Raw genomic sequence first — 21421 nt, 5'->3', positions numbered from 1 at the left:
AGCCGCGGTCAACATTTAAATGAAATTATCTTCAAAAAGTAAATGTCATGAACCAATCTAACGTTTCAAATAAAGAACCGATGAGATTTTGCAAATTTTATGCGTTTTTTTTTTTAAAAAAGTTATCAAGCTCTTAAAAAATCACCCGATATATGGTAATAATAAATTACATGCGAGAGATTTTATTTGGCTGGCTTGTTTATATTTTCACCGAATGTACTTAATGAAAGAAAAATGGCAGACATTATACGAAGCACAAGAACGAGGAAGGGCGCGCCTTGCGGGAAAATAAAGAAAAAGTGCGAATAAATAAAACGGTAGAATATGACCTGAGTCAAAGTTAAAGTTAAAGTTTAAGTTTAAGTTTAGCTTTAAGTTTTAGCTTAAGTTTTAGTTAATATATGTTGGAATATACTGCTAGCTTATTATTCAATGTCCCACATTTTGAACCTTCACATTTATCTTAACAAAAGTACCGCTAGATAACCTCTTCAAAGACAAACAGAACTAAGTAAAACTTTCTGTATTGGTGCTTTCCACATGTCCTAAATATACAAGAAAACGGTAGATTTATACAATATCTGTGCATATGTGTGCCAACTTATGTATGAATAATTCGAAAGCTTTTGAAAGCATCTGCGTAGGAATCCATAAATACACTCGTAACAGCCTGTCATGTCACATTAATATTGCATAAGCACTTGTTGGTGCTCACGCCGTTCTTATTGATTTCGTAATCCCTTAGTTATACATTTAGCAAACTTTTTCAATTGTATTTTTAATTTTATTTTTTATTTAATATATATATATATTTTTTTTTTTATTTGTAAAACAGATTTTGTTTCACCAATCACTCTTTTTACCTACTTAACTCAAATATTTTCACAAACTTTGTTTATCCTTTACACACTTATACCAACACAAGCGGCCGACTGCACTCGTTCGCAGAAATTCAACTCAAATTTATATGCAAATACCTACAAATGTCTATATGTAAATATATAGGGTATTTGCTTTGAAGAGTCCCTAAGCGCCGCTAAGTTGGAGCTTGCGAGCGGCGAGCTTCGTTAGAGCGCAAATTTGCATAACGGAGCGAACAGCRGCAAACGTCGGTAAAGACAAAGTAATCGCAATAAAAATGTCTATATATATCCATACATATATATATTGTATGTATTGAGGAGAAGGTCAGTGAATTTATTCCGTTTATAGGCAGTGTGTTGCTGCTTGTTATTTATTCTTGTCTTTATTTATACTGCACGACCCTTGGGTTTGTCATGAGTTGCAGAAATCACAGCCATCAGTGGATAAATCGCTTGATTTGCGCTGATTCTTATTCTCGTTCGATTTCATAAATATTTTAGACAAGTTCTAGATTTAAATTTTATGTCGTTATTTCTTAGAGGATAAGTACAGAAATTATGCTTAAAGTTTGTGATTTAATAAAAGCGCATACTTGTTAAATTTAGTGAAATATGTTACTTCGATTTCGGAGTGAAGCTTTCACTATTAAAAAAGCGGGCTTTCATGCTTTTTATGGAAGCTTTCACTATGCTTTGTCTCTACATTGCTTTAAGGTAGCAACAGTCGAAGAAAAATATCTTCGAGTTTTTTTTTTAATGTAATTTTTGTATTATAAATAAAGTACAGTTGTTTATGATAGACCGATATCGACACTTTATACCCAGTTAGTTTTATAAGTGCAAGTTAATCTAATAGCATTCCTGCAAAATTGTATTAGTAGATTTGAACTAAAAGCGAATTGCTTTGTTTCTCTAAAGAAAAAATATTAATAACCACAGCTTTCACTCTTCATAGGAAAGCTTTCATGAAGCTTTATTAACTTTATGACGCTTTCTTTCTTTGTTTGCTTAATTAACTTTTTATTCCGGAACCAGACTACGTATAAGTGTCAGTCGTGTTGACAAAACCGGAAGAGCAAAGCCGATGTTGATGTGTCCAGACTTAGCGGGAAGACTTCACTGTTATCAAGACACCACAACATAATGTGGCTGACATTATCAAAGGTTCACAGTGATAAACCAACACATTTTTGGAGGACGTGTTTGGAGCGGCGAAACCAAGATAAAAGTTTGAACAAATTGTAAAATGGGCCGGTTTCAGTATTGGGATATACTGAAAAATAAGATGGAGCCATTTGTATTTGAATCCATGCCCACAAAATAGACATTTGTGCATGAACCGAAGCGAAGGTAGTAAAGCACTGGCTCGGCAAAATTAGAATATTGGCTTGGCCTTCGCACAGCTTGGACCTGGCTTCAATGGAAAGTTTATGGAGTGTTACCATGGCCAAAATAGCAAGCAAAAAATTCAAATGTATATTTAATTGAAAAAAGTCTTGCGGTATTTTTAAACCATAGTTGTGCGGTGAAAATGGAAACTGTATCGGGTTCATGAACTGTAAAAATTTTATTGGCGGCTTGAAATGCATTTTTGCCTTTATCGTAGAAGTACTGTAAAATATGCCGCATTTTCTCTTTATTTTGCTCCATGTTTGCGACGCTATAACTCACGAACGACTTAAAGGAAACGACAATCAATCACACGTGTTTGAAATGAGCTTTCCAATAAGGTATAGCATGACCCGATGCGACGAATAAAACTAGAACTACGCGCTCTCAGCGCCATCTAGTGAAAATACCGCAAGACTTTTTTGACAACCAATATAATGATTTTTAAAAACCGCAAATGCTAAACTTAAGAAATATCTTTTTATTTTTTTTATTTTTTCTTTTTTTTTATGACCAAGTGTGACAATTTGTGTATCGATGGCTGTAGTTCCTCCTAGCAAACTACTAAAGCAATATTTCTATGCGAAATTTTTGCGTTCGTGGTTTTGAGAATTTTTATGATTTCGTAGTTTACTTTTTAATGCAACTTTAAGCACAGTTACTCGCAGTAAGAATATAAGTTATCAACGCTTATAGCTTTGAAGAAGATATGGCATTAAAAAAATTCTTTGTATATGCTAATTATTCCAATTTTGGCGGTAAACATTAACCCAGTTTTCAAAATTTGCTTTCTTTCCATTAAAATTATAATTTTTTCATCTGAAATTCACACCTCCAATTGCCTTCCTCTGCTTGTCACCTTTTAAGCGTTCAATGACCTTTGCCTCTCAACTCTGACCTCAGCGTTGTGGGACATAGCGACCTACAATTATGCCACGAAAAGCACAACATTTAGTTTGAGGCTTTTGTACGGGTTCTTGCGAAGCCAACATAATAGAAAATATTTCAAATTAACAGCGCTAAGTAAGGAAACCAAAGCAATTTATGCAAAGCGCCTAAAAGCATGTAACAAATAGACGTCTGTTTTGCACAGCGCGCAGTTAAACAAAACAAAAAATGTCAACAAGAACGAAAACAAGTGCGTGGAAACATTTGAAAGAAGGAGAGGAACAAAACAAAGGAAAGAAGTCGGAGAGGTGAAATATAAGAAATTGAAGTTAGTAGGCAAGAAGCAGTAAAGAAAAATTTAAAAAGAAGTGTGCAAAGTTAAGACAAGTGAACGAGAGAAGGAATCGTAACATGCGTACAACGCCCTCACACATTATGTATAATGCAAAACTGTGCCAACGCCTTAAAATATGTTATGAGCGCTCCACGGGGATTTATTTATAAGTTACTATATGTATGTGTGTAGCGAACGTGAGTTGGCGGCTTTCAAGATAGCACAATGCAAATTTTAGTTTAAAAAACCAAAACAAAAGTAAACGAAACGGGGGAAAGTGGCAGCTGAAAGCCCACAAGGAACGCTTCTTATACACAGAGGCACAGTTGCTGTGCGCCACGCCGCCTTAACCCATGGCTGGGGCAGTTCCTAACATGCGTGCACTTCTCTCCACACTTCAGCGCACAGCAACACGTTTCGCGGCGCTGAAGTGGCAAAACAATTGACGAATGGAAAACGTAGAGGAAGACTAGAAAGAGCAAATAAATGAACAACAACAGAAAACAAAAAGAATGGTAAAGCAAAATGTATAACACAGGGAAGCCTCACTGAAAGGCAAGCGAAACACCGTGCAATGTGCGCCTGGAAATGCTCAGCCGCCTAAAAGTATGCTGCGACGCAACAGTAAGGCATTGAATGTGCCAACGAACAAACAGAACAGAAACGGTACACACACTACAATTTTTTTTTTTTTTTTTTTTTTTTTTTAGATTTATAGCACTATATCCCATGTGCCCTAACTGCAATGCTCGCGTACATAACTGTTTGCAAGTTAGTGCGCTAAGTGCTCTAAAGGGAGTTCGTCCGCTGCCAACAATGGACGGTGGCAGCTCAGACATATGTGCCCCATGGTGCAAAGATGCTAAATGTCGCACATTGTTACTTGTAGCCACCATGTAGAGACCGGCGCAGCGCGTAGAGACTGACAGCAGCTCATGGTAGGCTAGGTAAAATCGTCATAGAAAATACGGAAGGTATAGAAGTGAAGCAGTGGCTGCATGACAAATATTGATGGGATACTAGTTCCCAAAGCATATTGAGTTGGGAAAACTATGAACTGTAAAAAACATTATTTTCTGCTTTCCATATTTTAGAGTTTTCAAAGATATGTCTAAAGGAGCTCATATTTAATCAAAGAAATGCTACATGCCAGCTAAAAATACAATGCATACTGTTAGGGTCGAGCTCTTCCTCTACAATGGGTGGCGGTTTGACACCAAGTACACCATTCACTGGAAGGGAGCCTTTTGCCTTTTTCCCTTGTGCTGTCGGCTAGCGAGGATTTTGTTGCGGCTCTGTACTCTGGCAATTATCGCGGTCGTATCAGAAGTGAAAAAACCCAAACTCCCAAGAGTCACACCTAACATTTTAGGATTATTGACAATCGGAATCTTGACGCTATCGACTGTAATATTAAGGTGAAGACTCTACTCTTCATTCAGTTTGTAAATATAGTCGCTTTGTATTTGGTTTAGGAGAGTGTTAAGTATCGAGCAGAGAGGAAGCGAGAAAGGTCGAAGAGATAGCCGTTTACCGACGTCAATATCGTGCAATCATCAGCGTACGAGGTGACACAGATTCTCTCTGTTGGCTGTGGAAGTTTCGAGGTATAGAAGTTAAACAAAAACGGGGAGAGGACACCACTCTTCGCAACACCTTGTTAAATTCTGTTCAGTTTTGACCTCTTCAGTCCTGAAAGAAACGTACTTTTTTGGACGTCCTGCAGTAGTCCTGTATGATTGATTGTGTCAAAGTCTTTTGACGAGGATAATTCTCTCACAGAATGGTTTCTAATTAAGCCCACGAACTAACTGAGCATTTAGGTTAAGTGCTATGGTGGCACTGTGCACTTTTCGGAAGGCATAATTATGGTTAGCTAGGCTCAGGTTTTGAGTGAAGGTCGGGAGTAGCAAGGCCTCATGTGCCTCCACTACTAGGAAGAGGAGAGTTAGCGGACGATAGGACTCCCCCTTGTTTGCTGGTTTTTCAGGTTTCAGCAGTGGGACTACTCTTCCGACTTTCCACATATCGAGTATTTGAATGATTGGTCAGCGACATATTAAGAGCCTTCGTGCGGTAACTTACTCCCTTCCAGCCTAAATGCTTTAGCATAAGCATCTTGATTCCATCAGAGCCAATGGATTTCGTCGACTTTGTCTTAATGTCGACACTCTGAACCTCCTCGTCGGTGAAAGTAAAATATATTCCCACAATAGCCGGTTCTAGGTACCTGGATTGACTCGCATTTATCCGGCCCAGGGCTGTTATTTCGGAGATCCCGTTTAGATCGGTAAGTCTATGAATAATGCGTAAGTTATAACGCTATATTCAGTAGCTAATTGAAAAAACTTACATTTAATAATGTATAAATCAAGGTGGCAACCCTGCCGAATTGAATTTTAATTTTATTTTATTAAAGTTATCACTCTCAATATGTAAACAGGTTATAAACTTTACTTTCAAAAGCAAATATTCTTTCCCTATTTGTGGGCGTCGATTAACAATATCCACTTTCGCAGCGTATGGTCATCAATCACACTTTAAAATAAAACCAAATTCATATGTGGGCATGTAATACAGTCTTAACTAAATCCATTTATTTTAACTTTCCATTTATTTTATTTTAACTTTCCATAAACGTTGTCAAAATAGAAAAGCCTTAAGGTATGCTGTATCGACGCGAAAGTATAAGTCAGCTTACAATTTCCGGTAAACCTGTGGCCTTAGCTTGGTTTCTACAAATAACTTTCGCACAATTCCCTATATAAAAACACGAAGCGATTGAATGATTGCATTTTGAATGAATTAAGTAAAAGCAAACAATTTCGTCGGCGCTTAAAGATATGCTTAAAAAAATCTTCCTCCACGAAAGTTTTGAAATTAAAGTATCCAAATTCTGAAATTATAAACAGCAACATAACCTGCAACAAGCACAAAGCCCAGCTGTTAACACAGAAGCTGCAAATCCGTAAAGTATGAAACGGTTTTGATTTGCGCTTTGTTTTCTATGAAAATTGGGTGTAGGCAAATTGAAGTGCTGCGGAAGTTGCCTACAATTAAATTCAATTGTGCGCTTTTCATTTCCTGTTGTTAAGAATTCGTTCTTTTTCACTTTATTGTTTGTGGGTGTGGTGTTCATGTTTTCACATTCCCCCGCTTCCTGCCATGTTGTAGCAACATCCTGTCGAGCCGGCTCGCTCTAAGGCTTTATACTCACTTCTCGAAATTTTCAAACAGTCTTGCATACCAATAGGCGTATATATAACAAACAATGTAATGCGGAAATAAGAGTAAAAATGTTAAAGAAGTTAATGCTGGTGGCTTGACAGGAAATCTTGTTGAAGTAAACATCAAACGTTGAATCGAGAAGAAGACAGCATTTTCAACAGAATCCATTTAACGCAGAATCGGTGCTAATATTCATTTGTATAGCTGATGCTTTACGGGCTACTCTTTTCAATACACTTATGTACCAATGGTCTAACTTCGTCTGCTTGAAAAGCTCTCAGTTACTTCTGACTCACAATCTAATCTTATAAAACATCATATTACTTGTTTATTCATGACCGGTTTCGAGAATACTAAACTGAGGGGCCGAAATTATAAGCGTAGTCAGCAAGAACAGAGCATGTCTAAGCCTCAAATGCGGTTCAAGTGATTGGCGAACGCATAAAATTTACTTCGACTTAAAGTGAGTTTTGATCTTCTCCTTCTTAAAGTACTGAAACTGGACTTATTTTTCCGAATTCAAATTTTAACTAAACCAAAACATTCAATTCCATTACAAACTATACAGTTTGAGCAAAAATTACTTTAAATTAAGGGAAAAGAATATAAAGTTACTTAAAAAAAAAATAGTTAATTAAATTTCTTTTACACATTAAAAAATTAGTTTAAAACAAGTAAGGAAGGTCTAAGTTCGAGTGTCACTGTATATTTGTTATACTTGCAACTTGCAAAGATCAAAGACCGGAAAATTCCTTCAGATGCTAGCTAAACTTTATGCTAAGCTCATAGGATTACGCCCCCTCTCACACTCTGTGTTTCGCGCGCTTCGCTCAATGAATCACGAAGACCTTGAATAGTCGATTCAGAGCCGTTCGCAGAAACTTGGACTGAGGTATAGATCGGCTTGGAGCATTTTACGTCGAGATCTTAATTTAAAAGCGCGCTGAATACAGCCGGTGCAAGAATATTGCAACGATCTATAGACTCTTAAGAAGATTCGACATTTCCGACTAAAATTTTGTTCAGCATTGAGGCCAATTTTTGGCTCGATGGGTATGTAGGCAAGCAAAACTGTCGCTTTTACGTCGAAGAGCAATCTGAGGAGATTGAGGAGCAATGATTCCAACTTCCATATTTCTCCATAAATGATGCCGGTAAGAACGGAACTGTTCTCGTATCATTATGTCCGACTTTTTCATTCCTGAAATAGAAGCTCGTGATCTTAGCGACATTTGGTTTCAAAGGGACGGCGTCACTTCCCCCCACATATCCCATCAATCAATGTATTTATGGATAGAATATTTCGGTAAGCCGAAAATTTCACGTTATGGACCAGGCGATTGGCCAGCAAGATCGTAATAGTGCACGTTTTCTGGCGGAGATATGTTAAGTCTAAAGGTCATGGAGCTAAACATTACGCGTGTCATTCCCCATTTACCGGTCGAAATGCTTGAGCAAGTCATCGAAACGTACAGGAGGGTGGCAAAACGAATAGATCTCTCATTATGGGAGTTTGAAGTTACTTCACAAACACAGCTGAAGTTTCTGGTATAATATTATGACACTATGATATGTAATGAGTTCCGCAATACTGTATGCAATACCAATATGGATAAAAGCAATGTATGTAAAAGTATTTGCTAAAGAAATAATTGCACCGCATAAGCTTTCCGCAATTCGAAAAATAAATGTTTTCTGGACTAAATCAATCGGTCAATTGACATTTAGAGAGATAAATAAGTATCGATAAAAAGATGGCAGCAGCGTCGGCAATCCCCATCCAAAGTGCACTGGACCAATAGATTTATGCCGAATATCCACTCGTGCATTGGCAGATAATATGGAGATCTGAAAATCTGATCCAAATACTTAATGGACATGGGTACTTCAGAAACTGCCGTTACAGATTCCACAATGACATTAGTCCGACTGTCCGACGCATACAGAATGTATAGAAAACCCTAAGCATGTATTATTTTATTGCCTTCACTTTTCAAGCAGAACAGAAACCCAAAAATCACTCTCAGTGTTAGTTTTATGTCAGTTGACTGAGATATGAAAAGCTGTTAGTGAAGCGTCTGCCTTCACTATGACAAAACTGAGACTTTTCAACAAATTAAGCGTCCGTCAGTCCGCAAAATTGAGGAGACTTAAATGTCATGGCCCTCCCTCTACGCAATACTTAGACGGTGGTTCCATGGGAGCGTCGTGGGAGTAGCTTACGTTTAGCGGATTAAAGTTCCGCATTCTGGCTGTCGATGCATCTTTCTATGTACCAGAAAAAACTAGCAGTCAAATGCATTAATCATAAAGATAATCCTCAGAAAAGAAATGCCAAAGAATGTTCTTTCGAATTATAATAAATTATGAACCGCAAAATGGATCACCTTTTATTAGGAAATTAAATATTTTATTATTAAAAAATTACAAATTATTCCCATCATTTATTTTAACTAATAATAAACATATTCCAAATACTTTTTTAGTACTTGGAATATGTAAAAATTCACAAATTCTTTCCATCGTGAAAAATGTTTGAAAAAGTGTTCAAAAATATCTTTCCCCATATGAGTGAGAATAAATCAGTGCTCGCGCTTGCTTTAAATAATCTGCCGCCCCGCCGCCCTCTCGGATTATGACACATTGTTGCCATAATTACGCTCGTATATCTTCGCGAACAGACAGCGTGCTGTCGCTGGCAATTAATGGCGCGTCATTTTCATATATCGCGTATTTTAATTTATCTATTTTTGAAGAGCACTTAATTTAAGCGAACGCTGAGCAGCGCATTGCAGTGCCAGTGCGTGAGCGCGTGTGCGAGCAAAATTTTAAATAAATGCAAAAGTAATATTTATAAGTAAATGGCAAGCAAGAAAGCAATTTAATGAAGTAAAAGGAGTTGAATCAATCGAAAGAAGAACAAAATAACGCATAAACAGGCAGTAAAAATCAAGGAAACAAGCAATAATAAAATAAAAACGCATTAAGCGTAAGGGAAAGGCGCGGAAAACAATGCGAATATATAGAGAAAGTGCGGTGCCAGCAAATAAGCTGAAGGCGGAAGGTAAACGGGGAGCGGAGTTGATGGCAGATAACGGGAAAAGACATTGTAAAAGCTGACATAAATTATAGCCTGATAATCCTTACGCGCGGGCAAAAATGCAAGCAGCTGAACGGCGGCGACACAGAGGAATATATATGTAGGTAACTGTATGTTGTACATACTTGAATAAATACATGTATTATATATTTACAAGGGTATATTAAAGGTGAGAGCGAGCCGCAACGCGCGTTCACATGCAATGAAATGCTTGTAGCATATTAATGGCCACTGTAAGGTACAACCATACTCTTTTATACTTATATACATATGTATATATGGTAGTACATAAAAGCAGAGGTATATATGTAAAAGCAACTATGCCTACATGTGCTTAAATATGCATGTGTGCGTGTTGGTAAATAGCCTTTGCGACAAGTGAACGCGTAAGTGCATAAGCAGTTAAGTAAACGCCTTACTTACTTTCAAACACACACACATTAATATAAACATATATCTGTATTTACATATTAACACACACATACAAACTCGCACTGGCACCGTTAGCCAGCAGCGCTTGCCATAGGGTTTTATATGTGTACACATCTGCTGTAAGTGGGTAGGTAAGTGCGTAAGTAAGTATTAAGTAAGAAGGCAAGTAAGTGGGTAAGTAAGTAGGTAAGAAAGTGCGCATGTAAATATGAAATAAGAATTAAATTTTGAAATATTCATGTTGCTTTGTGCCAGAAAGTTTTAAAAGTGAAATGAAAAAGTGAAGTGTGAGTAGGGAAGTGAAAGCGAATGCCTAAGATTAAATTAAGGGTGAAATATGAAAAAAGTAGGTAAAAAAAAACATGTTTTTGGTATAATAAGTAAACTTCAAGTCTAATGGAAAATATTTATAATTCGAAAGAACATTCCTTGGAATTTAATTTTTGATCAATATCTCTTTCAAATTTTTCCCGCGGCTACATCTCAGATAGTTTATCCATTGCGTCCAATTTTTGATGATTCGCTCGAACATTTTGAGAGATTACTCGCGACAGGCATGAGGTTTTTCTCCAAGGCTTGAATCGAAGCGAGATTTCCCGCATAGACTGGACCTATTTGCCTAGGACGAAGGTTCAACCTGTTTAATTTTATAAGTTCATATTTTACATAAGTTATGTGGACTTCGAAGTAGCCTACATATCGGATAAAATTATGAAAATCAAAAGAAATTTTTTGGTGCGCAAATATCTCATTCTGAACACTCCTCGAGAGTGCCGATATATCAGGTCTGACTTCATAGTTGGGTGTTCGTTGTTCCTAAACAGTACAACATTCGACATTGAAGTGTTACCGGAAATCAATCTGATTAAGAGCCCTCCCACCCATTGCAGACAAAGAGCTCGAGATGAGAGTTCAAAACGACAGTGACCCTTCAGTGTTGGATACTATAGCAGGTTAAACTCCTACTTATCCAGAACAGACCCTGTTTTATCATATCCAGCGTAAAATATGTCTTCAATTCAAATTGAAATGTGTGTTTAAGACACCTTTTTCCAGTATTAACTTATGAATTTGGCAGCCGGTACATGAAAGCAGAAATTCAGTTAAGTTATGGGCTTCACATGAGATATACTTTAAACCAAGAAATCTTTAGGACAATAGGAGACACGCACGTTTCTTTGGTCTGCCGTTGGAGGGCAAAAAACTATCTAATCCCTACCCTCCTAATGGAGATTGAGTACTCGTGACAGCAGCCCAGCCTCCGCAAAAACAGCTTTTCTTGCACAACGGGTACTATGCACATTTGTCGTCCCAGTATAAGTTGCAGAAAATTACAATATTAAGCAAGTAAGGAAGGACTTGGCAGGATCAAAGGTGAAGAAAAACCTGCCTTTGTAGTCAAAACTTGATTTTAAAAATGTTTTGTGAATTTCATTAAGGTACCTCTACTCACCTAAAATCAGCAATTATATGGTGTAAAGTTGCACTGTTATGTCTCATTTTTATTGTTATAACTTACGTATTTGCCGATATATACGGTTTAAAGTCAGCCGGAAGTTCGTACACCTTTCTATTAAGTCTATGAAGGATAAGAAAAATACTGACCCTTATCTACCCATATCCGATATAATGACATAATATTTTCAGAAAAGGCTTATCATTATAATCTTCAAGGGCTCAGTAAAGTAAACTGGCCTGGTTTTTTTGACATATTTTTCATTCATTCGTGAATGGTTACCGTCTCTACTAGAATTATGAAAAAAATATTGATAAATTAAAATGCAGTTAACGTTTGTTTTTGTTTTAATTTTTTCTAATTTTTTTTTCATAAATTTTGCTACAACGTTGTCTATAAATTATAAAAAATATAGGAACGGTAGCCAGGCATTTTGTGGAATCATGTTCGCCAGTTTAAAAAAGTATGTTTGGAGAAAAACTGGTTTAAAGTTTGAGGTTTTGAGGGTATTATTATTTTTGGGCCTTTTTCGAAAACTTCCAATGATAAAGTGGTTTCTACATTGATTCTAAGGGTATAAGAGAACATAAAATTAAAAAACAAAAATTTTTTTTTGTGTAAAAACATTATCTTACTGACCCCTTAATATAGTATATCCCACAGATTGACTGATATTATCACAATAGACATTGGGGTCGACACATTGGGTATCTGAAGGCGTGGATAGTTTCGCCTCGATTTGAACAATTTTTATTCATAAAGTGACACAGCTCAAATGAACAGATTCGTGAAAAGCCTTATCCGTATACATTTAGGGGTTCTGAAAGTGAATAAATCAGATGGAATTTAAAGTTGTGTCCTATGGGAAATATTTTCACACACTAATGAAAGAATGTTGGGGTGATATGGTTGAAATTGTCCGAGTAGGTACCTTGTTAGGAGATTTTAACTAAAATTGGATGACGCTAAGTCTGTAGAATTATCGTGAGAACGTGATACACACGATCCTTAGGTGGAAATGCTCAGCCGAGAGCCAAACGATCGAAGACAAACTGTATGTATTGTGAAAGGAGTACTGGATAAGGAAGATGCCGAAAAATTCTCGAAGTCTAATGAAAGTGAATGCATGCTGACAAACATGGAGCTTTAAGTGCTATTACGAAGTGCAATCGTACACAGATGCCTACTGGTACCAGGGACAACTCAAAATGATTGCTTGCTTCGGCGAGAGATTAGTCTAATTCTTTTAAGAGAATATAGTCAAGGTAGGGGGATATACCTCGGAGCTAAGCTGGTAGTGGTGGACAAAAAGAAAAGAAGCAAGAGGTCTGTATCTCGCTTACATCATCGCATCTGTTTTAAATAATGCGCCTGTAATCCAAATATATTAAGAGAGGGATGGAAATTCGTTAAGGTCTTTGGGCACTAGCAACGGTGCAGATGGTCTTGAGTATTGCTCAGAGTTTTCATATAATACCAGCACATTGTCGAGTGTATATAATTTGAATATATGTAATTATATTATTAATGTTTTAAAAACGAATAAAAGAAACTGGACAGTTGTGTTCAGTTCAATATTACTGTAACTTCAATACTTTTAAGCAACAAAACTATTTATTATTATCATTTCAAACGAAAAAAGTCCCTGACCTGACAAATAGATGGTGCCACTATAATTAAATCCCTAAGCTTTAAAAGACGCATATATAAATTTGACAGCTATCGCATCACTAATTTATAAATTATATCATATTGAGTGAAACTACTTTTGTCTTTGAAAAAATTGGATAAAAAGTAATTTCGGGTGTTGGTAAAATATAGGGTATCGAAGGGAAACATTACAGTTGAAGCACAAGCTTGAATTGCTGACAAGTTACCGGACACTGCGCCTGAAAAACCAAGCATAATGGGTTGATATGCCAACTTTAGATATGAAGAAATGAGTACCGAAGACGGTGAATACAATGGATGCCCTAAAGTGTTTTTTACCGAAGAAAGCATCAAAAAGGTCCACAAAATAATTTTCGAAAAATATAAAAAATGGAATTGTTCGAGAAAGCAGGCGTTTTCAGGATATCAAATGAATGAGTATATCATAGCATTTACTAATATTTGGGCATGAGAAAGCTCTCTGAAAAGTGGGTGCCGCACGTGTTCATTTTTTACCAAAAACAACGACAAGTTTTTGCGTATGTGACATGGCGCTATTATTTCACTCCGAATTCCCATTGAAAAAATGAAAGACCATCAACAGCAACTATTATATACAATTATGGGACCGTTTGAAGGATGAAATTGGCAAAAACGGGGTCATTTGAAGAAAAAGAAATGGCTGTTTCACCAAGACAATACAATGTGTCACAAGTCAATAAGAAGGTAGGGAAAAATCCATGAATTGGCTTCGAATTGTTTCCGTATCGTATTAAACCAAACTATTTATGAAGGTTTTTGAGTTGACACGACCAATTTTCTACATTGTGCAATGTGCGCAGGTTGCAGCTTGTCCTTAATATATAATCACTTAAGTTGCTTCTATGAAGCCTTAACATAGCAAAGCTATGTTAGTATCATAGCATACTTTTAGGCTAACATCACAAAATTAATAAAGTTCCTAATAATTTCGTAGCATGAATTAGTCTAACTTTCACCAGCTATAGCATAATTGTAAATATTTCTTAGAAACAATAATTCTTTCGAAAACTTTCTAACTAAGTTCTTATGAATAGATTGCAAGATATAGTATATAAATATACTTTTAAATATTTAGAAATAGTAATGAAATTGTACTAACTATCTTTCTTATAGCATGTATTAATTCGTAAAATTTAAACAGTTCAATGTCTTGTGGTTGTCATAATGCTATTACTCTTTAACTTTGTTATTACCACAAAGGCAATTAAATAACGCTTTAAGCGAAAACTTTAAAGATTTTATTTCGAATTTAATCATGTTGAAAAGCTGCACATACATACCTACAAGGTAAAACCGAGCAAAAGGCAGCAATTATCTTTGCGCTTATTTTCGCAGTCTCGTTAATACGTTGCGATAAATGATTGAAATAATATTGGCCTACTTCAAGGCGCTTCCGCCAGCGTTATATGGCAAAAGCGCCATTAATGCCAACTTAATTATCTGCTGCCGCGTATTTCACTTTTCATAAGCGCCGCATTTAAACGAAAGAGAAACTACAAGTGCGCATTATGACAGCCGCGGCACAATGCCAACAATAAGCGCTGCATATCGGCAGGCGTCGTGCAGTGTAGCCGGGCGCTTACATTGATAAATGTGCACAATAAACGCATTTTAATCTATGATTAACCTACCTTTTCTGAAATTATCGTTTCGCGTTTTATTCCCTCTGAAGCGTCGAGCTGCCGCTACTGCTTGTGGAAGCGTCAGGCGAGTGAGCGCGTAGTTAAATAGTGCAAGCAGAAAAGTATGCAATATTTTTTTTTTTTTACTTTTTTGCGTTTAATAAATGACGGCTGCAGCTGGGGCGGAGTGGAGTGTGGAGCATAGAGCTTTAGCGGTGCAGCTGTGTAGACTTCGAGTGCACTTTGGAGCGGCGTGCTTGTCTAGTGGGCATTGATTGCGTCTAGTGCGTGTGCTGTGGCAGCTGTGGGGGTGGAGAGGGTGAGAGGGGTGCAGAGTGCTGCAACGGTATTGTGGATGTAGGTTTTGTTTATCTTTTTGCTTTGCTGGCGCTTAGTGGTGCCTGCTTGCAATTGATTAGTTGAGTTGAATTGAGTTGAGTTGAGTTGAGCTGGGAGACTCACTTTTTCACTCTCGTCTGTTTGCTGTGTGCGTATTTGCTTTGCGATTTTTCGTTTTTTTTTTTTTTCTCTACACACGCCGTTTTAATTAATCTGATTTTTTACCACTGTTGCGCTTTCATTCAGAGCGGAATTTACTTTCAACGGTTATTTTTTCTTTACTTTAACTATTTTTTGTTGCACTGGCATTTATTAGCAGCATTTGTTTCCAGCAGCTTTTTACATAATTTTTAATAACTCACTTTTGTTGTGTTTATCGCCTGGTAGCCTACTTTTGTTGTTTGCTTTTTCCAGTATTTTTTCTAAATTTTTTTTGTTTTGTTTATTCTGTTTGCATTCCGGCTTTGCTTTTGTTATTATTAGTTTTCACTCACACACGGCTGTTTTATTGACATTTCTTTCAGCACACATACATAAATACACTTGTGAGCCATACTAGTGGGCGCTTAAGCACAGCTGCCTGCTAGACTTAAGTTGGCGTTGCTGTGTGCTGCTTTTAGCTGGCGTTTCTCACGGAAATTCGAACTTATCAGTGCTTACGCGCGTTCTGTTGTTTCAGTTGGCGTTGCATACTTTCAGGGGTTTTTAAGCACTATGCTGTGTTTCTCTTATCATTCAATTTGTTTCATAATTTCTATTTATTTTTAATATTTTTTTGTGTGCTGCGCCCCATTTTTTCATATTTCTGTATTATTACCACTAACTAATTTTATGTTTCACAAATGTTCACAGTAACAAATCTGCACGTGTACTTTTTTTTCTTCTTATTTTCACTAGCAAATAATTTTCACAATTTCCACTTTGCGTTACAGAAATTATAGCCTTTCTTTGCAAGCCATTTATTAGTGACAATCTAAGTAATTTTTTTGTTATTTTTGGTAGATTGAAGAGTTACTTCGTCTATGCCTTTTAAAATCATCTGAAATGGTAAGTAAAAACGAATAATTATTATTATTTATTTAATTATTAAAATTCAGCATTTTGTTGAATTTTTATTATAAATTTATTAAAATTTATATGAGAAAAGATTTTCATGATTTTTTTTTTTTTTTTTTTTTTTAAAATGTTTTCTTTAAAAGCTTTATTGTAGAGTAAGATGAAAACTTTTTCTTATTAATCGTTACCTAAAATGTAAAACAACATATCAAAATTAAGTCTTTTATTGCTTTTGTTTCACTACACGAATTATTTTTGATTTTATATGTATATATACATATGTATATGTAAAAAATCAACCAAACTTAAGCTTCCGTCGTCAGATATAACCAATAAGTATCCATTTCTAAAAACCATTTTTTAACCAAAATCCCAATTTTCAATATGTGTGGTCTCTATTATATCGTTTTTCCTTCGCCTGTAAGCTTATGAAAAATTTATTTTAGATTGATTGTTCCAATTAGAATAGATTTTTGATTTAAAGATGAAACTTGAAATATTCTAAATCATTGCAATACAAATAAGATGGTATATTTCAGAATTTTATATAGTCATAATTGTAAAGAATTCATTAAAAGAAATAAAACATATAATACATAACAAAATTTTTTTTTTTGAAGCTTATATCGGTTTGAAAAATCTGAAACCAAAAATTTTAACTCCGAGCTAATAATTAAGATTTAAAAAAATAAAAGAAATACATATATGCTATAGCTCATACAAGTCGGCAAATTTATTCCTTGAAAATCAAATTATCCAACTTTTTTGTCTAAAATTTAGGTTAAAAATAAAAATCAAAACCCACAGCGTCTAAAAAATACTTTCTCTAAAAAGTTGGGATTAAAAATAAAAAAAATATGAAAAAATGCTTCTAGAAAGGAAATTAAAAAAGTAAGAGATCATTATTATTATAATTATTTATAAAAATAGTTATTAATTTTTTGTAGTAAATTAACTACCAGTTTAGGAATTTTAATTTTAAAAGCTTTGCGCAAATTTGATAGAAAAAAACTAACTACTAAAACTACTACTAACTTCTCCTTAATCTCACTTGAAGTTTGAAATGATTACTTTATAACAAATTTGAAATTAATATTTTCAATATTAAAATATACTTAGGAATTAAAGAAACAACAACAATAAAAGAATGCTTAATTTTTTTTTGATTTATGCATACATATGTGTATACATTAGCGCGGGTCGAATTTTCACCTCTCGGTGGCAGGAAATATTTTACGAATCAAGTTTGCCTAAGCGAATATGGATAAAATATGAATGCTCTTTTTTATGGGTGATATTTGATATATTTGTTCAATCTGAAGGATTCCGACAAATGACCAGTAGAATATCAAAATGCACTCATGTTTCCAACTCAAAAACTCAGGAATAAATTCTTATGATTTTTGAGGTACTTCGCTGAGGTTAAAGATCTATATTCTCTTACTCAAAGTTGTTCAAAATTATCTGTTGAACATTTTTCGCTGGCGCAATTTTTCGGTTTTTTGGCGCCACAAGTCAATCCGCTCTAGTATAAATATATGTAAGTTATAATATGTGAAATACATATTAAAAAAATTTTAATTTTTTGCCTTTCATCTTCGTATACATAAAATTTGCAGTTTAGTTTCTAAAAGCGCAAAAAACATTTGTTACGATTTCAGCATTTTTGTGCTTTTACCTCATTGAACCACTTTTTAGTTAGCTTAGAAAATAACTCAGTTTAATACCTTCAGTTTCTATAATAATACTAATACTAATTGTTCACTCTCGAAAAGAGGGCAGCAGGGAATATCATCTCTTGAGCACTTGTGCTGCATAACAAAGACTACGCTATAAGCATCTGCGCTCCCCACGGTATGATACGCTGGAGGAGGTATCTGTAGTGAAGCAGCAGATTCCGTTAAAACTCGCATCAAGCGCAGGCATCCGAAAGGGTGACTACCAATCTTTGACCTAGCAACTGAACTCCATCTGGCATCGTAAAGGGTCAAAACTGATATATGCGTGGCATATTAGCCTACAAGATTAACCTAACCCAACTTATAGTTTGTATACCGTTCTTCGAAAATTTATTTGTTGTTGGAGATATTATGAATATTCTAAATAATCGAAGTTTAATAACTTAAGCTTATAATAGAAAATTACTCCAAAAATTCAATTTTATTATAGACAAAAATAATAAATTAAAAAAAAATATTAAATGTCTGTTATTTCTAAAACGTTTTATATAAAATATATTATATATAACGAAAATTGGGAAAAAATATATCTTCAAATGTTAGCAAACATACATACATATTTGATTTTTTTTTTTTATTTTTTTGCTAACCGTATTTAGTTTTTTTTTCATAAGGATCTTGATAGGTCAGTTTGTATGACAGTTTCCTTGGACGATAGATATTTCGAAACAAACATTTTGAAGATATCTCGTCAAGTAACAAATTTTCCATAGAAAGCTGTGATGCTAATCGCTCATTTAGTATCCGTACAGCCGCTAAGTCTAATATAGGCGATACCAGCGAATGAGCAGCTCCTCAAACAAAAAAAGGCGTACGAGTAATTTGATAATGATATCTCAAAAATTTAAAAAAGCACACGGAAATATAATTCTGCGGGTAAATGATATTTCATAAAAATATATTTTGCTATTTTTGTTTTTTGCGCGCGATGTGTCAACCAGCTGCTTATGTCGGTACACAAAGAATTTGTCTCAAATTTTGCATTTCTAACCAAATTTCGTTTGCGAATATTAGAAAAGTCTTACGTTTTCTAAATTTAATCAAAAACATCAAAGACTGTCGAGAGACTGTTGAAGACATGAGTCGTTCTGGACGACCTTCGACCTCCTTAACCGATGAAAATATTACAAAAAAGGTAAGATATGGTGCTTGAAAATCGTCAGACAAATGTTAGAAAGATGGCAATAGTGCTCGACATCGCTCGCAAATCTTTTTGAGTTGTTTTTGTTGAATACTTTGAGCATGAAATAATTTGCACAATGTATATATGTATGTATATTTTATAGAGCCGCCAATAATTTCTTTTTTGTGTCTTAAACTAGGTGGCAAGCTTAGTATAACTTTTTAAGAGTGTTAAAAGTAAGGCAGTGTTGTAGTTGTAGTAATTTATTTTGCAATAGTGTGAGCTAATGATAATTTTTTCTTTAAAATTTAAATAATAAATGTTTTAAGCAAATTATTGACCTGTTAACATATTAAATTCATTTTAGTTCAATAAAAAATGCATTTTATTTTTTACAATTTCTGCATTGACTTTTTGCATTTAAGCAGCCAATGAAATGCAGTGAGTAAACCAAAATAACTATTTGCAAATAATTTATAAAAAGTTAACGAGTTTTAATACTTAAATGAAGCAAACTGCTGCTGAATTGGCTTATGCACACTAAGCTCATGAAAATTATGTAAATAAGTGATATTTTAAAAAAATATTTGTGGGTATATGTATGAGTGTCTGTATATCGCAATGAATGTGCTGCAATTTAGTGTGAATTAAAGTTTTGAGAAATCGTGCCAAGCTGCATTTAAATTTCTTGCCACTTTTTATTTAATTAATTTATTTTTTTTTTAACTTTTACGAAAACCACAATTTAGTAAATTTGTCGAATGAAAAGCACAAATCAGTGGCTATTATTTTGAGAATTTTTTAGATGTTTTAAAAATCGCTTGAGTGCTGTTGTTGTGTTAAAAAAATAGAATTGTATATTTTTCCACTATTATTTGCCATCAAACCAACAAACATGAAATTTTTTTAAATCCTATTTTTAACAAATTTTTTATAAACTCTTTTTTCGAATTTTAATTTTTTACATAATTTTTTGAAGCTGCCGTCACACAATTCTTACAAATTTCGCTTTATTTATAATTGCTCAATCCATTTTTTACACAGTTTTTGCTAAAAATTCGAGGCTTTGCACTTTTTGCTGGAGTTCACTTCCCTCGGCGTTTGCAATTTGCATAAATAAAGCAAATTAATTGGCTTTTTACGGCGCTACACAGATTAACAGTAACACAAACAGACGCACAAATGAACACACAGCCGCTGACAGCGCCCGACAACGAGCACAACAACAACGCCAGCAGCTGTCAGTATTGGTAAACAAATGGAACGTCGCGCTTTTCCGTTTGCCGTTCGCGTTGTTTGTTTGTTTACAATGTTGCCAATGTAATTGATAAGGAAATGCAATTGCCGTAGAGCGCGCGCTGTTTTTCTTTTTGCTGCGCTATTTTAATTGCTGTTGCTTGTTTTATGCGACTTTTAATTGCATTTATTTTTTGTGCTTTTGTTGCTATTTTAATTGCTTTGCTCACTTTTTGTTTCTTACTTTGATTTTGCAATTAATTGTTGTCACTATTGATTTTAACGATTTTACGCGGCACAAGCGCCTGAAAGTAGGTTAAAATAGTAAGTACATAATGGCTGGAAAACTGAAGTGACGTTAAAAAATAAATTTAATAATATAATATTGTTTACTGTGGGTATTCTATGGAAAAACAGAAAAAAATGCAGCTTACAAAAAAAGCACCTCAAGGTATGCTATGCTAAGAGATTTTATATGAAAAATATTACTCTTTTTTTCATTTGTGTTACTTTACTTTAATCCGTAGTATCTTACTATTACTCTACGACCGATGTGCTCTTGAGAGTATGCTATATATAGGCAATTTTAAGAAACAATAGCACCTTAAGGTATGCTAAGCTAAGAGATGTATTAAAAAAATATTACTTTTTAATACAAAAATATTTCTATTGTGTTACTATCCTTTAATCCATAGTTTTTGGATGGTTTTTACCATCACTGTACTCCTAAAAGTATGCCAAACATATAATGATTCATATGTTTTAAAAAAACCGCTCCTAAAAAAAAGTATATACATAGTTTGTTCACTAAATTTGAAGATTTCTTATTAGTTTAGGTATTTTAGACAAATAGCAAATACTGGTCAGCCCTCTACGCCTAAGCTGCTGTAGACTGTGCTCATTGTGCTCATAGCATTTATGCAC

General features: G+C 34.8%; 1 protein-coding gene across 1 annotated transcript in view; it reads right to left on the bottom strand.

The window, feature by feature from the left end:
* LOC108975465 overlaps window positions 1-21421 on the bottom strand; it is a 270318-nt gene that overhangs the window by 246486 nt on the left and 2411 nt on the right. The window contains exon 2 of the mRNA XM_018943963.1: window positions 15014-16382. The gene's annotated coding sequence lies outside the window, so the exon portion shown is untranslated. The remainder of the gene's footprint in view (window positions 1-15013; window positions 16383-21421) is intronic.

Source organism: Bactrocera latifrons, unplaced genomic scaffold (genome assembly GCF_001853355.1).
Source record: "Bactrocera latifrons isolate USDA-ARS-PBARC rearing strain unplaced genomic scaffold, ASM185335v1 scaffold_65, whole genome shotgun sequence".
Taxonomy (NCBI): Eukaryota; Metazoa; Arthropoda; class Insecta; order Diptera; family Tephritidae; genus Bactrocera; species Bactrocera latifrons.
The sequence above is the reverse complement of the archived record's forward strand: the minus strand, read 5'-3'. Positions and strand labels throughout refer to the sequence as shown.